Raw genomic sequence first — 11,405 nt, forward strand, 5'->3', positions numbered from 1 at the left:
TAACTCTCTGTCCTGTGATGGCACACTTGGTGTGATTCTCTGGCTTGGGACTGTTCACTGGAACTCTGAAACTGCTTTCTATGCAAGAGTTTGTTCAGATTTCAGCTTCTCCTCCGCCATCTTCCCAGAACTCTCCACAGGGTGCATTCTTTCATTTGGTCCACAAATAAGATGATTGTGCACATAAGAAAGTTGAAGCTCAAATATGTCCCCATATCAGGGCCAAAATTAAGTATGTATTGAACTCTAATGAGTTGTCTCCTGGCTTATTTTTCTCGGTTGTGACCCTTCCCTGTTGGGCTCATGGCTAGTGCCCTATCACGTGGAACCAAGGACCCTAGGCATCTGTAGCTGAGGTCTGTCATCCTGCCTACTCAGGAAGCTGAGATCTGAGGATCTGGGTTCAAAACTATCCGGGACAAAAAAGGTCCCATGAGACTATTATTTCCTACTCACCACTTAGCAACTTGAAGTGGAAGCCAGCACTGCTGACTCGTGCCTGTTATCCTAGCTACTCAGGAGGCAGAGAGCTGAGGATCACATTCCAAACCAGCCTGGGCAGGAAATTCCTTGAGATGGTTATCTCCAGTGAACCACCAGAAAGCCTGAAGGAGTGCTGTAGCTCAAGTGGTAGAGCTTGAGCTGAAGAGCTCGGAGACATAACCCAGGCCTGACATGGGAAGTGGAACAAATGAAGGCTTCCTGTCAAAACAGAGCACTGGGGAGAGAAAGAGCCTGGGGTACAAAGAGGCATTTTTCTCCTGGACTTCAGAGCCCACCCACATTCATCCTCACCAATTGCCCCCAGATGAATTGCTACAACGCTGTACAGGAGTGAGGCTTTTGTTCTGCCAGTTCCAACAATGAAGCAGACTTCCTCCAACTGCCTGGGGTGCACAGAAACACTCAGGCTACACTGGGAACAGTGAGGGGAGCCCCGGAACATGCACTGTCTTGAAAGCACTCTCTGTGCTATGAAATCATTCTATTCAAAGCAAATTTCCTAGCTGGGTGCTTTTCTTCATAGAGAATCTGGATGTTCACCAATAGAAATACATGCATACATACACAGACACATGGAGTTACTGGCTTTTTTTGTGTGTGGCAGGTCCTGCGGCTTGAACTGTGAACCTAGACATTTTCCCTGTGCTTTTTTTGCTCAAGGAAGCATTTTATTGTGTCTTAAACCATGATTACTCTAGGCTGGGGTGCAGCTTTTACACCCACAGATGATCCAGGGATCCTAGGATCCGAGTTCAACTCCCAGCACTGGCAAAAAAAAAAAAAAATCAAACCAACACAAATGGAGGAGGAAAAAACCAGGAAGTTTTACATAACTGTTTTACCTTTGTTTCCTTTGCACTGTGACCATCCTGGGTCTCAATGACTTGGCTTGAAAATTAAACGTGACCTTGCATGGCTGAAAGCTGGTGGGCTATTAGTGAAGCTCAACTCACACATCTAGGCCCTGAGTTGGATTCTGGGACTGGCACCTACACACTGCTGAAGATCCTAGGAAACTTGTTCCTATGTATAGGAACACTAATAGGATGTTTGAAATGTGCTAACTGAATTACTAATTAGCTTGTCATTCTATAAGTTTGTATGCAATAAATACAACTCATTGATAATTTAATATTTATTAAGTCTTGTACTGTGATTAATTAATGGAGGCATAATTTTAGACCAAATAGTTGATAGTATTAGAATATGTAAAAGTAAGATATAGACATCACTTTATATAGAGTTATACACTAAAATCTACATAAATGTCTATCTGTCTCTGTATACATTTATGGATGCATATACATACGTAAATACACACACACACACTGAAATCTACACATCTATGTGTTTATATATTGGCCACCCCTAGGGCTTGATCTCAGGTCCTCAAAGTTGCCCGACAGCTTCACTTGCATCAGACTGGTGTGCTAACATTGACTCATTCATGAAGTGGGCCTTCTAGGTCCGGAGTTCAAATAAAAGAACTGCCAAAAACTTAATCCTGGTGGAAGAAGCCAATTGTCACACTTATTTTCCTTATCGGTGAAAGTCCTGGGTCTCAGGAATGATGTACAATACATAGGCAAATTTATGTCCTACGAAATAGGATGTAAAAAATGTTATATGTGTAATCATACTCACTAAAATACATAATAAATAAATAAAACATAATAAAATGAATAACTACACTAGCTGCAATATGCAGTAAATGTGTATGTAAATATAAACCATGGATTTAAAATGTATATGAGTGCTAGGACTTGAATTCCGGCCCTGGAGACAGGTCTGACTTTCTTGTCTTCCAGCATGGTGAGCTTCCCCTTCCCCACAATGCTGCAGATTTACCCAGACCCTGAGTTCAAATCCCAGGCCTGGCAGAAAAAATGGCCTGAATTCCAAGCCAAGGAGCCTCAAAATATTTTATATATTTTTAATGTATGTATGTATGCATATATGTATGTATGTATGTATGTATGCATTTTTATTTTGTCAAGCACAAGGCTTGAACTCAGGTCCGTCAACTCTGCCTCAGCTTCTTTTACTCTAGCCACTGGACCCACAGCTGAACCTGGGTTCCTGGGCCTCAAAGGCTGATAGGAAAAAAAATAACACAAGAAAAAAAAAACCCTGGCAACTTGCATATGGCTGAAAGTTTTACATTTGTTTTCTTTGCAAGGTGACCTTCCTGGGTCGGAATGACACAGTTGAAAAGTGTTGGTAACCTAGCATTGCTGAAGGCTGGCAGACTATCAGGGAAGCCATAGGCCAACATGGCAACATAGGCTCTGGGTGGGAAGCCCGGTCCTGACCTTACCAATGGCAGGAGATCCTAAGAGTCTTGTTCCTATTCATAGGAATACCGATGGAAGGTTATGAATTTCAAGGTTGAATTGGTTGTTCCTGAATGATACTACTATAAAATTAGAGTGATTTTAGGAGGCCGATGGAGTTTAATGAATATTTTTGGCACACTAAATGAATACTATTAATTACATGGACGCAATTATTTTGGGACAGTGGTTGATTTAATTAATAATTCATTAAGGATGAAAACAATATTAATTACATGGAGGCATAATAAGTACCCAATAATTGGTAGGAAGGTAGCATATATAACTGAATATTATATAGACATCTCTGGCACTCTATAAAGATCTATATTTATTTGTGTACTACCATCTGCATGTCAATCTGTTCTTATTTTGTCAAACCCTGGGGCTTGATCTCAGGTGCTGGGAACTACTTGTGGGCTCAATATGCACCAGGCTGGCGTGCTGACATTCACCCATTCATGCATTGGGCCTTGTAGGCTGTGAGTTCAGATGTCAGCACTAACAAAAATTGAATCATGGAGTAAGAAGCCCATGGTGACACATGTTTTCCTTTTCTGTGAAAGTCTTGGATGTCAGGTGTGAAGTTTCATACATAGGCAAATCTATATCCTCTGTAATAAATGTAATAAATTTTCCATGTGTAATAACAGTCAATAAAATAAATGGCAAATAGATGCATAAAAGAAAAAATTTAGTGAATAGATACACTAAGCACAATATGGAGTCAACATATGGGGCTTGCTTTCAGGGCCTGGGAACTGCCTAGGAGCTGAATTGGCTGCTGTGCTTACAATCACTCATTCATGAACTTCTAGGCCCTGAATTTAGATCCCAGCACTGCCAAAAGTATAATCTTGGAGTGAGAAGCTGAGCATGACACGTTTTCTTTTTCTTTGAAAGTGCTCAGTGTCAGGTAGGATGTATAATTTGGATGCAAATCTATATGCTATGTAATAGGATGTCATAAATGTAATAAATGGCATAGGTGGAATAATTGTCACTACAATAAATGATAAAGGGTTGAATTAGTGAATCATTCTAGATTAAATTAGATGCAACAATTATAGGAAGTGTGTTAAGTTTTATTAATATTTTATTAAGCATTACCAGAATAAAAATTACATGGAGACATAATTAAATACCTAATAATAGGTAGTGACACATGATGCATAATTTAATTATATATAGACATCTGTCTCATTCTATAAAATATGTAAATATATGTATATATGTACATATATAATAAACAATAACAGGATATTGAGTAATTATTAATTAATGCTTTATTAATTGCTCAGCTGGGACGCATCATTAAATGGAGACATAATTTATTTATTTATTTATTTATTTTATTATTTTTTTTTTTTTTGGTCGGTCGTGGGGCTTGAACTCTGGGCCTGGGCGCTGTCCCTCAGCTCTTCAGCTCAAGGCGAGTGCTCTACCACTTGAGCTACAGCGCCACTTCCGGTTTTCTGGTGGTTTATTGGGGAGAGGAGTCTCACGGTCTTTCCTGCCCAGGCTGGTTTTGAACCGCGATCCTCAGATCTCAGCCTCCTGAGTAACTAGGATTACAGGCATGAGCCACCAGCGCCCGGCTGGAGACATAATTTAATATCTAATAATTGGCAGTAATTCCTGCAACTACTGCTGCTTCCTTCTTGCCCTCATCACTGGCCTGTCAGTGCCAAAAAAGGCCTCCAGGAGAACCCCTGCACCCCTGCACCAAATGTATCCTGTACTTCCAGTGACTCCTGGTGGTCAGTATGATCTACATGACCACAGAAGAGCATGAGGATAAACGTTACACACAGACATGAAGAACTAGTATGATGGCTTGACCTTCATGGCCTCTGAAAATGAAGGTTTAACCTGCATAAATTTTGCTTCACTATGAATTTTCTATTTTCACACTGAACACCATATACTTTCCTTGTGCTTCCTTTATTGGTTTTTGTCTTATTCTCTCCAAACAAGTATATTATCATGGGTTGATACCACGTCTCTGGTGATGGCACCAGCAGATCCAAGTGGAAAAGGAAGTGGGACATAGAGTACCCATCCTTTTCACAAGAGTCCACCACAGGTCAGAAGAGCAAGTATTAGGAGAGTGGGCACAGCTGCTGCTTCCCTCTCTGAAGCATGGCTCAAGTTTGGAGAGGGATTTCAGGACATCTGAAATATTGAATTATTGAAATATTGAATTTTCTCCAAGACCAAAGAAACAACCACATCTAGTAATTGAGCTCACAAGTATACCATGGAGATCCAGTGAAAATGATCAATCAGATAAAGATAGGACACTGTTTAAAATACAGAGAAACAATAAGATTGGCACTATTGGCAGGAACAATTTGTGTGCAGAAGATAGGGCCAAGGAAGATGAACTGTAGTTGATTGACTAGAAAATGGTGGCAGAGAAGAAACCAGTAAAGGCAATGAATGTGAAGATGGAGAGGGTGCCATGGAAATCTCAGATGGTGCTTCTACTGCAAGTAGTTATTCTTTGGCAAGTGATAGTAGGAAACCTGAGCTTCCTAAGGCAAGACCTGGCTTTATTGCCTAGCTGGACTAAAAGTCAAGATCCTCCTGCCTCACATTGCAGAGTTCTAGGATTACAGTCATGCATAACCACATTTCTGTTTGAAACATTTAACTTTCATGTTAGATTATTTCTTTTTCACCTGTGGCCTTTATAAGCCTGACTTGGACATTTTTGGACCTTGGCATGAACATTTGTCTGGATTATGAGGAAAGAATAATTATTCCAACAGTTTCCCATATTGAAACACCCACTCCTTGGGTACTTGTCAACTCACTGTGTTCATCTGGCCTGTGTGGAGATTGTCCATTCTGCTCTGGTCCTTAAGAGGTCTGCTAGATTCTCAGCTGTGTACCAGAAGAACACAGAGATGGAGGGTTTTAGATAGCAATGAGAAAAAAGAAATTTACTTCACTGAAACTCGGTTATTTGCCTTATTTTTGCCTGTCATATTTACCTTGCTCACAGTTTACATTCTTTTATGGTATAATGAAGTAATAACATTTATTTTCCCCAGCATTTAAGTTTAAATCTTTGTTTTCATTGAGACAAACTTCTGAGAAAGAACAACTAACCTCATGCTCATTTCCACAAATGGATGTTTTTATTTTCATATTCCCTTGTAAGACAATAATTCTTGGTGTGGAAAGTTAGGAAATAGAAATAGATTAAAATTTTAAACATGATACATTTATTTGTGATGTCAGTAGGCTTTGGAATTTTAGTCACTAAAATGTGTGTGACTACTACGCTTACTCTTGCCCACTCTGGTGAGAGCATCCTTAATTACTAAGTTATTAACAAGTGAATGGATTGCCAGGCAAACTTTGAGAGTTTTTGTTTTCTTGGCAAACCATTAAACATTCTTTAGAGGAAAAAATACCACACTATTCCTTCTCTTCATAGAGTCTACTATACTTCAGTTAATTCATCTGTAACTATTAGTATACAACTGAGTGTATTTGCTTTTGGGTTTATTGGAGCATTCTAGCAGCCACAAATAAGGGAAACCATGAAGCTTGTGTTCTCTGGGTCTGGATTACTTCCCATAATATAATGCTTTCCCAGTCTTTCCACATTATTACAAATTGTAGTGCATCATGCTCTCTGATGGATGAGTGGGATTTCTCTCTGTTTGTGTGTGTGTTTATACATACATTTATATATATGTATATATATATGTACATATATACACATATATGTATATATTTATATCTATATATACATATATGCATATAAAATGTGGTATACATGTATGTAACCTCATACATACATACATACATACATACATACATACATACATATATATATATATATATATATATATATATATATATGTAACCTCATACATGTATGCCACATTTTATTGATCCATTCACCATATGAGGGTTTTCTGGGTACTGGAAAGTGAGAGACATGAGCCTTATCCCTCTGTTTGTGGGAAGACATGAGCTCTTGTAGCAGCAGTACTGAGCCTTGTTACCCTTTTTTATGGCCTGAAGTGGTAAAAGCTGATCAACAATTTGTTCATTTTTGCAATTCCTGGGGCCTGAACTCAGTGCCTGTGCACTGTCCCTAAGCATTTTTTGCTTAAAGCTAACATACTAACCTTTGAGCCACAGCAACACTTCCGGCTTTTTCTGGGTATGTGGTTACTGAAGAATCAAACTCAGGGCTTCATGCATGCTAGGCAAGCACTCTACCACTAAGCCACCTTCCCAGCCCAAGATTTTATTTTTTAAAAGCTAACATGTAAAAGAACCAACTACATGAACAACTGTATTACATGAGGCGAGCTCCATGACTAGAACCATGACTTCCCTGGCCAGAAACCTGGGAGACCAGGCCTTTGCCACAAGTCTCCTGTGTGGTCAGCTTCCAACCACTGAGCATCGTTTCATTGGCCTGAAAGGAAGGAGAGTTTTGAGAAGTGAAACATGATGCAAGCAGACAGAGGGGGCCTCATCCCCCACTGTCAACACTGAGGATGGGTACTCACAAACCCCAGACCCTGTGGCACACATGCTAGTAGACACTAATTATGAATTGTGTGGAGTCATGATCCAATGGGCAGATGGGCTGGGCTATTATGAGAAAGGCATAACCTCCTTCAGAATCATATGGACTCCAAAAATGTGAACTAGAAAAGGTCTACTTTGAGATTATTGTTTTAACTTCCTTTATCTGCACTCTGTCCTCTAAAGCCAGCTCCCATGTGTGAACTCTTCATATGCAGAAAATGAGCCATAAATAAGGCCAAGTAATTGTTAATCTTATGGAAGTCAGCCAGGCATAGAATGGCTGTCTGGGGTTTCTTTTCCTCTCTGAGTTACAAAAAGTGACTTGTTCCTGAGACACAAAGCCCATGTTCTAATGGCTGAGCTATTACTGCTGGATATCACATTTCACCATGTGGATATAACTATAAGAGACAAAGCAGCCAGGACTTTGATGTTCCCAAAATTATTGCCATGCTGAGTGAGTCTGACACATGACTTCGAATGACTGCATGAAGGAAGTGGACATTCTTTTGTTTCTACAATATGTAATAGTGTATACATCGATACATGCTTATTCACTTTACACTGACTTTAATTTTGTCCCAGGTTTTCATTTTGGTTTCAGAGGAAAGTGTCTGGATTTACCATTTCAGCAACAGGCTCCCAGATGCTCATGCAGGGTGAAGAGGGGAGAATGGGTTGAAATGATGACTTCCTTCTGTGTTTCCCTGGCAGTGCTGAAAACCAGAACCAGAGCTTCTGGGCTTCAGGTAAACAAGCAGTGGATAGAGTCTCCCTTCTCAAGAGATGAAATCTTCATGAAAAGTGCCCAGAGGACACTACAGTTTCCACTGCTTTTTTACTTCCACGCAATGCACAGAGCACACGAGCAAATGCTGGAGGGCACAGGTATGGCTGACTCACCACCCTTCAAGAGAGTCAAAAAAGATGAACACAGTGGCAGGGGACCTGTTCCTCAGCAGAAAGCCTTGCAAGGTTCTGAACATCACCCTAAGTGAGGCTGGCATTTGAGCACAGTCTTGGACAGGTCATGAGCATCTGAAGAGTGTGGAATGTTCTGCTAATCCACAGGTTGACTAAGCAGCCTCTCCTTGGGGGAAAAGGATCTACTATAAGTAAACACTTATCAGAAATCTCACTAAACTTTGTTCTTTATATTAAGTCAGTTCTTCAAGGCAGACAAGTGAGAATGCATAAAGGAGAAGGGCCCTAGGACCACTGAATTTTCCCATCTTAGAGCATCATTTTCTTTCTCAACATACAGTAGGGAAGCCACAGCCTAGTCCTGCTAGCCAATAGAAATATATTCTCAATAGTATATGCCAACATGTTGAGGTCCAGAGAACTCAGTGATAGTGGTTCCACTCTGTTCTCTCAGTAACTTCTCTTCTCTTTTTTGAGATAGGGTCTAATCTAAGTAGGACTTTGGGCTAAGCTCCCTGTGTATGCAGATCATAGGCATGTACCACCATGACTAGCCTCATTACTTCTTTTTGTTTTCTTCCCTTTGAAAGTCAGCCAATAGCTCTAACATCGCTCTCTTCCATTTACATTCTATTCACGCCCTTATCTGGTTCTCTCCATCTGGTCTAACTGGAACCATCTGTCTCTAGCCAGCACACTGTCATGGTGGTCCATCTTCCTTCTTCCCAGCTAGCTCCATACACATCTGTTTGTTACTAGGGAGTCTTTCCTGACTTGTGCTTTTCACTTTTCCAAATGACTGGATGTGCAAGACAATAAAAGGAGTTCCTGAATTTTGCCAAGAGTGTGAATGACATGACTGATTCAAGGCTGTTAACTATTTTCCACTTAAACACACAAGCAGTGGGCCAGGATTGGTGGCTCACACCTGTGATCTTAGCTAATAAGTAGGCTTAAATCTGGAGGATGGTGGCTCCGAGACCAGCCTAAGCAGAAAAGTCTTGAGATCCCACCTTCAAAATAATCACAAAAGAAGGGCTGGAAGTATGGCTTACGGTGAGCATACAATCTGAGCAAGAGCTATCATAGTGTAGGTCACCTTGTGCTGCTGGTAGCACAGGCCCTTTAGTCCCAGGTCTGTACTAATAACATCTCTTCAATTCCAACTTTGTGTATGAGTGTGTATGTGTACAACTTCACATACTCATGCACTTGTTGTGTACACTGATAATATTAAGTTGCACGTGCTTATGTTGCAGAGACTTCAAACCAATTTGAATCCTTCCAAACACAATGAACCATCAAGAATTCTACCACTGAAACATTCAGTACAAAGATTCCACTTCCAAAATGCCATTTGGTTAGATGGTGTTTACCTATCCATATTTACTTAGTCTTTCCTCTAGTTGACCCTCATCCTCCCATACCATTGCACCTCCACACATTCCCCCAGATTATTGTTTACAATGATCTTAACATTTTCCTGGAAATAAAGATTCTTTAGTGGTAGAATTAGCATTTAATTGTTAGCAAGTCACCTTCTTCAGTAATAACTCACAATGAGCTTAAAGATCTACCCTTAATCAGGTAGGGATAGGTGGACACAGCATAGTAAAATGGACAAAACAGCATTTCAATGCCAGGTGGAGCACTATGGGACCTGACCCGATACCATCATGTGCTAAACATGGACCTCCAAGGTGAGGGCAGAATACCCTCTTGTACTTATGGGACTCCTGGATATCAGGAAAGTAGGAGGCTGAGACCTGAGTCCAATCCTTACTCTTCTCAAATTGCTGGCGAAGTTTCAGAAAAACTCAGTAATCTGCCCAAGGAAGGTATGCTAGGCTACAGGTGAAGAAAGACAGGAGCCTAAAACGTGGCATGCAATTTCTGAGAAGACACCTTCATACTTACTAAGAACTTATGAGCTTATAGAAATGGATTGGTTGTGGTCAGACAGTGTGGGTATGCAAGCCAAGGAGGGGACTGACCACTTCCTTACAGTATCATCCTATAGTGACAAGAAGAGGAAAATAACCCCAAATGGGACTGCACTGGTCATCTACTTGATGTCAAAGTATTAGGGCTGAACAATACTGAGTGTTAACCTGGACTGCTGGTCAGAGAGCTGGAAAAGTAGGGAGTAGGATGTGAATTGAATGATAAATAGAGGGATGAGTTGATGGAAAGAATTGTCAACTGCAACATCACATTCAGATCTACCAGAGATCTCTCATAAAGGGCCAATACAGTCAACCATGTGAACCCATTAGCACTGGTCATTCTTGTTTGCTAGCCAATCACTTTCTGACTTATCAGACATACACACACACCCCAAATGGCCATGGTTTGGTGGACACAAAGGGCTAGAATATAAATGTCAGTAAATGCCTACATGTTAGCAGAGAGTATCAAGGTTTAGCCACCCTGCACTGTTCATTTCCAAGATTCTCAGCCTGTTAGGTCCTTGTGGCAAACTCAGTGCTCCAATGGGAATAGATGCTGCCTCCAGGCCTCCCTTTCGTATTCTCCAGGTCTCAGAAGTCCCCAAAAGGCTGGTCTGGAGGTGTGGGGGAATAATGCAGGCAAAGCCCAAGTGTTGGAGGCTCCAATTCATAGCAATGATAGGGTGCTGCAGAGCTCTGGATTGTGTTGTGCCTCCAAGGGAAGGAGGCACTGTTGGCACATGAGTGCATCAGGGCTTCCTGATCCTCCCTGCCCAACAGCAGCTGTTCTGGATTGAGCAGCACACTGGGATGGGGTATGAGGCACCCTGGGGACAAGTACCCACCAGTAGAGGGATGGATAGGGCAGGTAAATCTACAGACAACAGTGCCAGTACTGGGGAGCTGTGCTCTTTTATCAACTTCTCCACATTTCAGTTTTCAAAAACAACTTAGACTTTAGAGTAAGTTTCAACCTATGGAAAATTTACACAAGTGTGTTTCCCTCACTGCCCTAGCTCTCCCTTGATTCACATGTCATAAAACATATTATTCAAAGTCAGAACATTTCCACTGAAGCCATATTAGTCATTAAACACAAACCCCATACCAACCTCAACATTGCCTCCTTCTG

The sequence above is a fragment of the Dipodomys spectabilis genome, unplaced genomic scaffold, assembly GCF_019054845.1.
Source record: "Dipodomys spectabilis isolate Male_0828 unplaced genomic scaffold, ASM1905484v1 ptg000147l, whole genome shotgun sequence".
Classification (NCBI taxonomy): domain Eukaryota; kingdom Metazoa; phylum Chordata; class Mammalia; order Rodentia; family Heteromyidae; genus Dipodomys; species Dipodomys spectabilis.